The 13645-nt window shown below is 50.6% G+C and overlaps 1 long non-coding RNA gene across 1 annotated transcript in view; it reads left to right on the top strand.

Annotated features, from left to right (window-relative positions):
* Positions 1 to 13645, top strand: part of LOC140622888 (uncharacterized) — a 68151-nt gene that overhangs the window by 36660 nt on the left and 17846 nt on the right. Inside the window, exon 2 of the long non-coding RNA XR_012022574.1 lies at positions 12099 to 12201. This is a non-coding gene — a long non-coding RNA (uncharacterized lncRNA). The remainder of the gene's footprint in view (positions 1 to 12098; positions 12202 to 13645) is intronic.

Raw genomic sequence — 13645 nt, 5'->3', positions numbered from 1 at the left:
GCTGCTGCTCTGAGAACTGGGGAGATTAGCCTTAAGAGGAGATGCAGATGGCCAAGTGTGACCCCCGGGGGACCCAGCCCCAGGCCTGTCACACAGCTGTTTCCTGGTCCCCTCCCCCCTTCAGTAAACACTCGGTGAGCTGCCCGCCTGGAAGTAGCGCTGGACAGTCCCAAACTGGGTCCCAAACCTTTGATGTCCAGGGAGGATGAGCGAGCCAGGCGCGGACTTCAGTAAACTCAGAAACCGGGCGCGGAACCCATGTGACCCCCGGGGCTCGGGAGGGCAGCCTGGGCTGTGTGGGGCGGGCGACGGGCCGCGTGGGAAGACCCAGTGCAGCCTCCAGCCCACCCTGGCCTCAGCCAGGTCCTGTCTGTCTACGAGAGTAGGTGGCTTACTGGGGCGTTCTCGCTGTCTGTAACCACAGGCCTGGGCTTCCCTGCACACTGTGGAAATGTTCCCCCACAGGGACTGAAAACCCGGCATGAGGAGGGGGTTCAGAAGTGCCTGGGAGCAAGGACCCCACAAGGGCGCGGAGGGCCTGCGCTCAAGATTATGACCCAGCTGAGTGGGCGCCTGGCTCTGCAGGTGTGATCTGGGACGAAACAGCTCATCTCCAGGCCGTGCTGGGGAGAAGCAGGAGGCCAGGCCGGGACCGGAGGGCTCGCTGCCCGTGAGTCTGAGTGCCGGTGGGCGTCTCTAGCACGTTGGGGGTCATACCCCCTAGGAGAGCTGTCTGGAGGGTTGCAGGGGGCACGCGGGGCACCCAGTGGGCAAGTGCCACTCAGTGAGCACCCAGTCAATGAGGCCTCTTCCAGCAGTGTGAGTCTGATGTGACAGCACAAACATGCAGGGGGCTGAACACCGTTTCCGGCTCCCCATCTTGCCTTCTTGCTGCACAGATAATCTCAGCATTTTCTCTTTCCTGAAGCTGCTATAAAAGATCCACGAGCCATCCCAGGTCTGGAGAACATAGCGCCACTGCCGGAGCCCAGAGGAATGGAAGTCTTTTTCTGCTTTCCTGAGGCAGGCCCTGGAGAGCTCCTGTAGCAAGAGGCCTAGCATCCGAGTGAGCGCTGGCAGACGCGGGCACAGCTCCCACAGGCCACGAAGCAGAGCCTTCAGAGGCCTGAGGGCCTTCCGGTGGGAAAGACCCTCCCTACCTGCTGATTCTGTGATTCCACCACCTTTCACTTGGCAGAAAACGAGGTGGAAAGATTTAATTGGCACCTTGAAAGACAGTGCTAAGGCCCTTCCTGAATGCTCACACTGCCTCTCACCTGTACCCCCACTGCTCCCTCCAAGCTTGGGAGTCAGCGTGAAGGGCCCTGAAGGCAGCCCCATCTGCCCCGTCCTTTGCCGTGGTTGAGTGGGCCTGGAAGCCAGGAAGGTGCTCTGGTTTCAAGAAATACAGGGGTTGTATTAGTAGAAGGTGAAGGAGGAGGGGAGGGTATTGCCCCAGTCTTCCTTGCACAGTCTGTGGTCTTACCTCGTCGTCCCCTCTACCTGAGTGTGATGCCAATGGGGACCTGGGTATCTCAGCAATGCAGTCCACCTGCCCAGATCGGCCAATGGGAGATGGGACAGTAGGACCCTCTGAGGGGCAGCCCTGCGGTCGGTAGAAAGGATAAACCAGATTCACATGGGAAACTGTATCTACACCAACCTAACACTGGTTCAACCCTTAATTCTGCCAAAATAACTCCAACGAATGAATGAAGAGGAGACTAGGTGCTCCTAAAGATACAGGCTTCCGGGATCCCTGGGTGGCGCAGCGGTTTGGCACCTGCCTTTGGCCCAGGGCGCGATCCTGGAGACCCGGGATCGAATCCCACATCGGGCCCCCTGTGCATGGAGCCTGCTTCTCCCTCTGCCTATGTCTCTGCCTCTCTCTATTTCTCTCTCTGTGACTATCATAAATAAATAAAAAAAAAAAATTAAAAAAAAAAAAAAAAAAAAAGATACAGGCTTCCAGTTATGAAGTGAATAAGTCCCAGGACGAAAGGCATAGCACAGGGGACAGAGGTACTGCAATCAGGCTGTACAGTGACATGGCAGCCACACTTGTGCTGAGTAGTGTGTAGACTTGGTGAATCGCTGTGTTGTATGCCTCAAGCTCGTGTAGAATTGTGTGCCAACTACACCAATAAAAAATGTTAAATAATATTTCACCTAACCCGATATATCCAAAATAGCATTTGAACATATTATAATATAAAAATTATTAATGAGATATTTACCCTATTACTGTTTTAGAAATCTGGCATATAAATAACTTACTTAGAGCACATGTCAGTCCCTGTGCCACATTTTCAGTGTTTAAGGGGGAAATGTGGGTCTGCCAAAACAATAAAGTCATACTTAATGGAAAAAAACCCAAACTCCAAACTAGGTGCTACTGCCCTCTACCCCAAGCTTCTTGTCTTTGACTAGTAATCAAACACCAAAAGAAGCCTAATTCAACAATTTATAGTCATTTTTAGAACAGATGCAATTCCATTTCAATGAAACTCATGGGATGTAAGTTTTTTTGGAAGACTTCTAATTTTGAAATAATTTTGGCTTCACAGGATGTCATAAAAATGGTAGAGAAATGAATGCCCCACGTACCCTTCACCCTATTCCCCTCAAGGGTTATACCTCATGAAACTATAGTTTGTTATGAAGCCAGAAAGCAGACATTAGCGCAGCGCACATGAGGAGTGCCATGTCATTTTATCACCTGGGTGGACGGATCCCCAAAATCACGGTATGTCCCATCACCGTGGTGTTCTTGCTTTCACACCGTCCCTGCCCTGGCCGCCTGGTATCCTAACACCTGACACCCCTTGTCTGCTCTTCGTCTCCACAGTTTTGCCATTTCGAAGTGTTTTATAAATGGAGTGATCTTTGGCTCAGCATGTTGCCCTGAGATCTGTCCACACCAAGTATCGACAGTTCACTTCTTTTCACTGCCGAGTCCTACTCCATGAAATGAACCACCACTGTTAGAACATCACTTCTTGAGGTGGTTTCCAGTTTGGGGTTATCACACATAAAGCTGCTATGAACATTCGTACAGAGGTTCCTGTGTGCCGATTTCTATTTCCCTGGGATTGATACCCACAAGTGAGGTTGCGGGTTGTACAGTAAGTGTATGTTTAGGTTTTGAAGAAACAGCCAGACTTGTTTCCTGGGTGGCTGCACCATGCACACTCACAGCAGCAATGGATGTGAGACCTAGTTCCTCCTCAACCTTACCAGGACTTGGCATCGTAACTGTATCAGCTGTTCGAATATGAGGTAGAAAGATAGATAACACATAACATAATCTGGTATCTAATATATATGTACTTGGAATATTATGTATGTAAACTCATGTGGTTGCTGGCCATCTGTGACTCCCTCCATGAAGTACCTGTTCATGTCTTTTGCCCATTTTCCAATGGGTTGGCTTTGTTTTTACTCTTGAGTTTTAAGAGCTGTGTAGATGTTCTGTGTGCAAGTCCTGGACCATCCATCCCCATACGTGGCTTATCTTTCAACCGTCTTCACCTTGGCTTTCTGAGACCAAGTCTTTAGAGTGGCTGAGGTCCCAATAGACTGATTTTATTCTATGATGGGTCCTTGTTTTGGTGCCATCAGGTAGTGTATTCATCATCCTGGGCCCTGAAGATTTTCTCCTGAAAGTTTTATAGCTTGTTCTTTTACATTTAAACCTATTACCCATTTTGGGTTAATTTTGTACAAAGTGTGAGATTTAGCCTGACCTTCATTTGCCTTGTGCAGGTCCAATTGTGCTCACACTGTTAAAAGACTAAGATATGAGACTAAAGAATTGTTTTAATTTGTCATTTTATTTGTGAATACATAAGTGCAATTACATTTCTTTGAGGTAGGTTTTGACAGTGAAACTCCTCATCAGGAACACTTTGGACCTGAAATACGTACAGAGGGTCTCGTGTCCATGCCTCCTCAAGGGCAGAGGTCTTACCATGGAGCCTTAGTTTAGTGGGTGGGTCAGTTTCCTGTGGGGGCAACATGTTTGCAGGATGGCTATGTGCCACTGGTTGATGGCAAAATGAAAGCTTTTCCTGTGCTCAATCCTGCCAGCACTCAACCAGCTTCTCCAGTTAACACAGGACCCACAACCTGCTTTCCTGGCATGTGGAGCAGGTGCACACAGGGCCATGTGGATGCCATTGGGGGCTCTGGGCCTTGTCCCCAGAGAGTAAGAATCTGTTTTAGTAAACACATAGATTGGGCGACTAGATGGTGAGTAGTTAAATCTAGTAAAATTTGTCAGTATGAATCTCGTCTTAGCACATGGCTTACGTTTATAAGGCAGCAACTTTCACTGCATTCTTTAGAAGGAGATTTAACTTAAATTCAGTTTTTTTCTTTCACCACCAAAACAGGAATGATTTTCTGTTCCTGTTCTGGGCGTGCACTTGGCATTTGGGCTTGGTCTTGATAGAAAGTAATGAGAGCGAGGGTTTTTGTTCTATTGTCCTGTCAGGCTCTCTGGGCGCTTCCCTGTGAAGGTGAGGTTCTGTTCACTTGTCAGCCATGCCAGGGGTACATGTTGATCTGATTACTCCATCTGGTTAGTCTTCATATTTCTGCTGTTTAGGGGGGTGAGCATCAAGACACAGCTCCAGTGGCAGCAAGACCATCCCCGTGGCTGTGGTCACCCCCAGATCCAGCGTCCCCACATCTGGCCTCCACTTTAGGCCATAGTGGGACACACGGGGAAGGAAGATGTGCAGCGCTGGACCTGTCCTGGAGCCCAGGCTGGGATATAAGATCCTCAGATAGGGTCCTGATAGGATCAGGAGGACATTGGCTGCTTTTCAGCGAATTGCTCAGATCTACTGTCTGCATGACTCCATCACAGGGACACTGGAACCATGTTCGATAAGTGGTCTGAACCCTCACCCTATTCTACCCACCACCGTGGTGCCAGCCACAGCTGTTGAATGACCCATGTGCCTACTATTTGTCTCGATTCTGGAACACAAGGACCCTACAAATGGCCTTTTCCATCTTATCCTCTCTACTTATCCCCTACTAAGGCACTAAGAAACCAGAGGAGCTTCCATGGGTAATTCTTGACTTTTTAAATACCAAAATGAGTGGCATAAATGAATATGGCAAGACTTCTGAGATGGGAGACATGGTCTTGGTGTGATCTGGGCAGAAAAACCTTCGAAGATCATGGGCACCTAACTGGGGCCTTGAAGGGAGCATGTGAATTAAGTGGCTAGTCTCCCTTTCCCTTGTCACACTCACTAGCCTCTAGAAGCCCCTTCACAGAACCCTGGACTGATTGAATGTGCAAGCCAGCACTCAAGGGTTAAACAGCAGAAAGCCTGCTTGTAGACAATGAGATCCAGATTTAGGCCGAAATTTGAGTTGATGCATCCCAGGCCCCACTCCCTGGGAAAATAAAGAGAAAAAGGTGAATCTCATCTGGTGGTGCTAGAGAAAGTCCCCTCGGAGAGAGACCATCACACAGGAAAGGGCTGGGAGCTGGGCAAGGAAGTCATTACCATGATATTTCAAGCTCACAGCTCCAAATCCAGAGCAGATGGAGAGTGTTAGGTTGCATTTCTGAGCCGGATTATAAATCAGCTCAAGGTAGCCTTGGCATTTCCTGAAAACCACTGCAGCCTCACTGGGGGACGTTCAACATTCCACTGCAGAGAGCTGCAGCAGATCCTGCTGTTTAGGGCAATTATAATTAAAAAGTAAGATTGGCAGAGTGGATTTAAAAAATGGCCCAACTGTGTGCTGTTTATGAATAATTCTCTTTGAGTTCAACAGCATACATAGGTAGGTTGAAAATAAAAGGACAGAAAAAGATATCCCATGAGACTATCAATGAAAAAAAAGGCATGAGAGGCCATATTAATTTCCAATGATGTAGATTCCAGACCAAAGAAAATAACTGAAAACAAAGAAGGACAATTCATAAAGATAAAAAGATCCACCCACCCAGGAAGACATTGCAATTCTAAATGTGAACATAAAAAACAACAAACCCTTAAAATACGTGACACACAAACTGGTAGAGTTGAAGGAGGAATAAATAAATCTACAATATGGTTGGGACCTTTGGCACCCACCTCCCATCACCTGGCAAGAAAATCACATGGACAGAATATGAAAACACAATCTACCACCGGCATCTCATTGGCACAGTGTAACCCTTGACTCCAGAGCAGCAAAACACTTTTTTTTTTTTCAAATGCCCATGAACATTCACAAAGAGAGACCCTATCATAGACCAAAAACAAATACCAAGGAAAGTAAAAGGTTTAAAGTCATACAGAGATTATTATGTGAGTATAATGGAATCAAGCTTGTAATCAATAACACAGAGACAAAAAAAAAATCTCTAAACATGTGGAAGGTGCACAGCATGCTTCTGAGAAACCCATGAATTAAATAATGTGGAAGTATCACAGGAAATGAAAAAAATGTAGAACTGAATGATGAGAGAAAATGAAAAGACAGCTTATAAAAGAACGTGGGATGTGGCTAACACTGTGTAGAGAGGAAAATTCATAGTACTAAAAAATTCTTACGTTAAAAAAGAGAAATCTCAGTTCATAAATCTAAGTCCATACCTCCAGAAACTGAAAAAGAAGAGCAAAACAAATGGAAAGGAGCAGAAGGAGGGAAATCATCAAGATCAGAGCAGAAATCAGTGAAATGGAAAACTGGCAAACAGAGAAAATTAATAAAATGACAAGTTGGTTCTTCAAAGAAAAAAAATCAATAAAATTGGTAAGCCTGCAGCAGAGGGTCTCAGCAGCACCAGGATGGAAACAAGATGTTGTAAGGACATCCCTCAACCATTAAAGGATTACAAGGGAAATGAGGAAATGGGACAAATAATGTTATGCTCATAAATTTGAATATTTAGAAGAAATAAGCCTTTGAAAAAAACCCTAATGCTGCTAAAATTCAGCCAGGGTGAAATAATCTGAATAGTTCGAGAATCATGAAATAAATTGGATTAATAATTGAAAGTCTCCTGAAAAAGAAGCCTCCAGGCCCTGGTACTTCGACTGGAGAATTCTACTACATACTTGGGCTTTTGGTTCAAAACATTATTTTTATCATAATGATGCAGAAAGGGAATCCCGACTGTTGCAGAGTGTTCTTAGGTACTATTTCTTCTCCTTTTCTTCTTCCTGGAGATGCTGAGGCAAGACCTGCAGTGCCATGTTTGCTCAGCCCTGTGGGGTCCCTACTTTCCTGTCTCCAAGGGCCAAACTCCACCTTCAAGCCAGATGCCTACCCTTGCCGCCCACGACGTGACTGTGACTGCTCTCTTTCCCAGCAAGCCCCAGGCCCTGGTGGGTTTTCACTCTGCTCCTCCTCTAGTGTTTGGGACCAGAGCAGAGTCTGACGTGCAGAAGGGCAGGTCCCTGAACAAAAAGTGCTGAGCTCCCAGAGACAAATCCCAGGAGGCACAATTGGAGCCCATGAGTGGGATCAGGGGCAGCCAAGAGGCCAGCCAGTGAGTTCACCGGATGGACCGTCATTTCCTGTTCTCAAAATTTCCTTTACGATCTGCAGCCTGGCTGCCATGTGGGGAGGAGCACCGGCCCCAGTGCTGTGGGACTGGCTGGTGCTCCTGGTGGGACCCCAAGACCTCACACAGGAGCCTGTCCTGGCTGGTTCTGATCCTGCACACAGAGAGACACGGCTGGATGTGAGGGTCAGCGGAGGGGTGTGTGTGCGTGTGAGGACACATGTGGGAGAGTGTGTGTGAACATGCATGTGCATCCGTGTTTGAGTGTGTGCAGAAACAGGATGGTGTCTGTGTGCGAGTGTGTATGTAAGTGGGCCAGTAAGTGTATGTATAGAGAAATATATATGTATCTAAAATGTAAAGACTATTTTTCTTTTTTTAAAGATTTCATTTATTTATTCGTGAGAGACACAGAGAGAGGCAGACACAGGTAGAGGGAGAAGCAGACCCCCTGCGGGGAGCCCGATGTGGAACTTGATACCAGGACCCCAGGATCATGCCATGAGCAAAAGGCAGATGCTCCAGCACTGAGCCATCCAGGTGCCCCTGTAAATAGTTTTTGAAAACCATAACCAAAGCCCCATTATCACCTGCAGATCCTAACAGAGATCCTCCGTAGCATCGGCACGCAGAGCTCATTCCTCTGGCTGCCTCACAGACCCTACTTTGGCAGCTGAGTCAGTGTCTGAAAGAGGCAGTTCCTGTGCAGGTGCAAGTGTCCCTCACTGTCCCGTGTGTTATTTGCTGTATCAGCTGCTCCCCTGTCCCCCAGAATCTGCTTTTGTTGGGACTTAGCACCCAGAGGCCGTGGTTCAGCAGGTCCCTCTGCCCAAGTGTTTCCTGTGAGCTGGCGCTTGGACCTCAGGCTTCACTGCCTCCAGTTGCAAATGTTTGTTGGGTACAGGCTCGGAGGGGTGTGTCCTCCTGCAAGAGGCTGCTGTGTCTGCCGTGTCCTCATTTGCTGAGGTCAGCCCCGGAGGGCTGGGGCTCCGGTGGCCCTGTGTTTGTGGGATGCACATCTGCCTTGCCCTGGCCCAGGGGCTCACACAATGGGGCCCTGGCACTGTTGCTTTTATGGGAATCGGTACTGGGAGGAGGGTCCCCATCCCCATGGACAGGCTCAAGGCCTCGGGAAGGGGCTCCCGTGCACCGCTCGGGACTGGATGATGCCGTGGACCCCGGGCCCGCACAGACTGTCCTGACGGCTAGCAGTCGGGTGGCACCTTTGGGTGACTCCTCTTCAAACAAGCGGGGAGCCCCTTACTTCAGCTCTGCTTTATTCCGATGCTGGGCTACAGAGTGCCTTGCAGGCTCCTGGCAGAATCTGGGAGCTCTCCTGGCTGCTGCGAAACCAGCACACCGTGGGCAGAGCCGGCGGTACTGCCAGATGAGTCTTGGGGCCTCACCTGGAGTGTTTCCTGCAGAAAGAGATGAGAGGGGGGCAGATGGAAACTGCGCGGGCGGGAGAGGGGACAGCCGGGGGCGCAGATGCTGTGATGCACAAGCCCAAGTGGCTGTGGCCTGTTGTCTTGGGTTAACGCCGCCGCCGATGACACAGGGCACACGTGGGCGTCACATGCAGATCGTCTGGCACTGCTCACGGCAGCGCCACCCTCCAGGGTCCCGAAGCTGCACCTGTCGTCACACGATGCTGCTGACAAGCTGCCGTAAATGGGCCCCAGGAGCTGCGACAGGCCCCGCTGCTCCCCATGCAGAGGACACGGGGACACCATGGCTGGGGGACCGCGTTGGGGACAGGAGGGGAATCCTGTCTGATTCTCTGCTCCCGGCCCTTGTATTGGGAGTGACCTGACACGTGGCACCCGCCCCTGGACTGTCCCTCAGTCACATGCACCTCCAGCCTGGGCAGAGGACCCCGCACAGCACAGGGAGCCACCCGGGCGTGTGCTTGGGCACAGAGTGAGCCAGAGGGTGGGTTGCCTCCACTTCCAGCAGAAGTTTGTGTCTGGCTTGTCTGGATGGTTCTGCAGGTGGGCAGGAACTAAAATTGTCCACAAAGGCATGAGCAGGGTGCACCTGGCTGTCTGACCAGAAGGCCGCAGGCTGGCCTCACCTGCAGGAGCCCGTGGCTGGGGAGCCTGTAGGGAGACCACTGGAAGCTCTCCAGATTTTACTAGCTGTGCAGGCAGCACACGCTTCCGAACTTTTCCTTGATGCCTTGTCTCCTAGAAACAGGGAGACTCCAAGACGGACAGGGAGTGCCTGCTGGAGGGCAGTTGGACACCTCATACCGGCCTGCAGACTCGCAGCGGTGGGGCCTGCTGGTACTGCCTGGGCTGCTGGGGTGCAGTCGGGGCACCTGGGGGCCTGAGCCCCATCCTCGTGCATAGCAGACACTCAGAAGCAGATATTTTAGAAAATAATCAGCACAGGCCCTAGAGCTACCACCTAGGAACATAAGGGAACAAATCCTGTTTCCAACACGCAACTAAGCAGAAAAACGGTACAAAGCGAGCGTTCAGAAGGAGAGCCGTTACGTTGAGAAACATAGTACGTGATGGGTAAGGGATTTCCCTGTTGAGAAGTGGGGGGTCCACTGAACAGACTGGTCCTTCGGCATCTGGCACAGGCCGTGTGCCTGGATCCCAGTGGAGAAGAGCAAGCATTGACACCTGATCTCCGTCAGACTAGGACGTGAGCAGGCCGTCAATGCTTGTGATGTTCAGTCCCAGACGCACTCGAGTTGTCCGAGCGGCAGCTGCCTTTACCCTGTTCCCTGGAGCAGTGAATCCTGTACTCGAGGTTGGCGCCTGGCGGGCACTTGCATAGGAAAGCCTGACGTCCGCGGAGTTGCCTTAGTTTTGGGCGGCCTGTGGCAAGGAAGTCCACGCCTGAGCACCCGAGCCTGGAAACGGGGAACCCACAAGGGTAAATCTGCTGCCCGTGCCTGCCTGAGTGGACGGGGCTGTGAACCGACAAGCTGGAGGTGTGGTATGGGGGCTGCACGTTTGCAAGGTCTCCAGAGGGAGACGAGCTCGGGGATGCTGGGCAGTTTGCAGGGAGAGGGAGAGGGAGAGGGAGCAGGGACTGCTCAAGGGGTGTCTCTCGGGGCCGGAAATGGAAAGCTGAGGGCTTCCAGGTCACAGGCAACGCAAGGTGGGACTTAGAAGAAAATCGGCCTACAGGAGGGCTGCAGACCCTCTCCCACGAACAGGGAGGAGGAGGAGCAGGCAGGGGAGGCGGCGGGAATAGAGACCCAGGTTGACATTCAGGGAGAGGCCCGAGCTCCAGCGACCAGGCTCGGGCCTGAATGAAAGCAAACAAACCAGGATACTATCAAGGTTTGGAGGGAATCGCATCACCACAGGGACCACAGAAAGAGATGTCGATTTGGGGAACATGTTGACTGTTGGGACCCTCAGACATCACTTGGTGCCATTGCCACAGCAGCCCCGCCACAGCCGGGGTGACACACCTTCTGAGGGCTCCATGGGACGTTGGTGCTCGGAGCCTGGTTACTCTGCCTCGAGGAGGCCCCACATCCTGGAGATGCCTGCCCGGGGGCACCCAGGCCTCCTGGCCCTGGATGAACTAACTCCCAGCACCTGCTCGCAGTCGCTATGGACATGGGTCCTTCAGCAGCACCCGAGTCATCACAGCGACACCACTGAGCCCGGCCATCACTGCAGATCTGTTAGCTGAGTAAATGAGTTTTGTTTGTGAGCTGCTAACCTTTGGGGGTGTTTGTCCCACAGCAGTAGATTCACAAAACTGCCCCACGAGCAAGAGGCTGGCCTTTCTCACCACCGCCTTCCTGGGACGAGGGCTCCTGTCCTGCCAGCACATTTCACCTGTGGCCCATAAGGTGGATGAGGAGGAGCCTCCCAGGTGCTGTGTCATTGAAGACAATGGATCCAGGAGCCCCGTCCCCCACCCCAGATTGCTTAATTAAGAGTAATCCCTGCACAGGCAGGCGGCTTCCCAGGGACTGCCCAGTGGAATCCAACACACCCTTGAACCAATACTACCGTGTGTCCCCTGTTCTTCTTCTGAGCAAGAGTTTACAGTAGGCCCCTGCCCGGCTCCACTGCTGCCACGGGGCCTGTGGGGGGAGGGCCGACTTGACCGTCTATGTTCCCAGAGAGATTTCCCATCTGGTCCTCATGGAGAAGAATGTACATCACCTCTGCATTCCCAGACTCTTGGCGTTAGGTTGGTCATGTGACGAGCTCTGGCCAGCGGGACGCGGCCAGCCCCTTGCCGGCCTGGCTTCTAGAAGGTCCCACAGCATCATCCTCATTTGCACTCTCTGTCCCTGCGGCTGAAGGCAGAGGGTCCTAAGATGCTTGAGTCTCGCAGTAGAAACAGCCCAGATGCACATGAGACATGCAGGGAGCAAAATTAACCTTTTTTTTTTTTTTATGTTAAGCCACTACGTTTTGGGGTTGTCTATCATAATATTTAGAATTAATCAGCTGAAGATGATAAGCAAAGACTATGGCTGGGTATGTTAAAGTGGAAAAGACCCAAATGGCCTATAAAAATGAAAAGATGCTCATCACTATGAAAAGCCAAACAGCACTTCAATATCATCACCCCCCTTCTCCCCCGTCAGATTGGCAAGCAGCTGTCTGCAGGCAGTAGGGAGATAGAAGCTCTTCAGCATCGATGCCGGCAGTGTGTGGACTCAGAGGTCACGGCGGGACACAGAAATGGATGTAAGTGCTGTAAGCGGAGAGATTTCCTGCAGATAGTGAGCTGAGCAGTCAGGGCAAGGGCTGGGAGGGCGGGAGGGAGGGGCTGTGGGAGGGGGCTATGGGTTACGTTCCAGGGAACAGACCCCCACCTGCCGCCCCGGAGCTTGCAGAGCGCCACCCCTGCCAAGGGATGTGGGGGCCCAGATATTGCCATTGGAACCACTCGATTCAGGGGCACCGTCCTCCCTGTGTTGCCAAGGTGGGAGAGCCAAGTGGTGGCCATGACTGACCCCCATGCAGACAGATACCACTCAGTGGGGAGGCAGTGAGGGCTGCAAGAGGGTCTCGTCCTTTGATTGTGCTCCGCCGGCACGACCTCACACAGGACACACACGCCCACAGAGCCTGGTACACACGGGGCAACGCAGCTAACCGGGTTTTCAGTGTTAAATTTTGGACACGTGGACTGTCTCTCAGCATAAGACCAATACATGTTTTTTTTTCTGTGGTCGTTAATAAGGGGAAATGGTCTGGTGGCCGAGGGGCAGGGCGGGGGGCAGGGTGGGGGGCTGGCATGTCAGTCACAGGAGGGACAGTCCCTTACAGACCCTCAGAGGGGTTGATCTCCATGGACATGGTACCTCCTACCAGGGACCCATTGCACCTGCCACCCAATGAGAAACCCTCCCTGCCCTGAAATCTTGCCTTTTCTCCAATAAAATTCCATTAAGACAACCCCTCTCCACTGTCTCCTCTTCCTCCAGAAAATTACCTTCCTCTCCCTTGTTTGCTGGATGTGCATTGGCTATCCTGTGCCATGTCTGCATAAGCCCATTATTGCTGGTAAAAGGATGGGTGGTTTTATGTTTAAGCTTCACAATCCAATCCATGGAATATTACAGAGCAGTTAAAATAGATGGATCAGATCTACATAAATTAACACAAATAATATATGTATTATATGTATCCCAGTGTCCTGTGATCGAATCCTGCATCAGGTCCCCCACAGGGAGCCTGCTTCTCCTTCTGCCTGTGTCTCTTCCTCTCTCTCTCTATGACTCTCATGAATAAATAAAGAAAATCTTTTTAAAAATATGCATCATTGATACGACACTTCATGTGTCTTTCCATCACGTGCCTGTTCGCTGAATCACAATGTTGTATATGGACTTTATGCAGCCATGGGATTTCCAACCAAACTTCTAATGGTCAAAAGCAGCAGAAACAGATGATTAGCATAGAAAGGGGAATTCAGGAGCTAAATGCTTGTTTATTCATAATCAGGAGAAGAGCCAATTCGCTGGACAAAGCTGGACCAATCAGAAAATAAAATAACCTAATTTCTTGTCTGTACGAGAAACTGATGGTTCAGATTCCTAGTTCACACCACCGTGTCCTTCTGTCTTCGTTTGAATTGGCTTTTTATTTACTAAGAGATAAACTTCAGTTATTGGATTTGAGAGCT

The sequence above is a fragment of the Canis lupus genome, chromosome 1 (genome assembly GCF_048164855.1).
Source record: "Canis lupus baileyi chromosome 1, mCanLup2.hap1, whole genome shotgun sequence".
Lineage (NCBI taxonomy): Eukaryota > Metazoa > Chordata > Mammalia > Carnivora > Canidae > Canis > Canis lupus.
The sequence above is the reverse complement of the archived record's forward strand: the minus strand, read 5'-3'. Positions and strand labels throughout refer to the sequence as shown.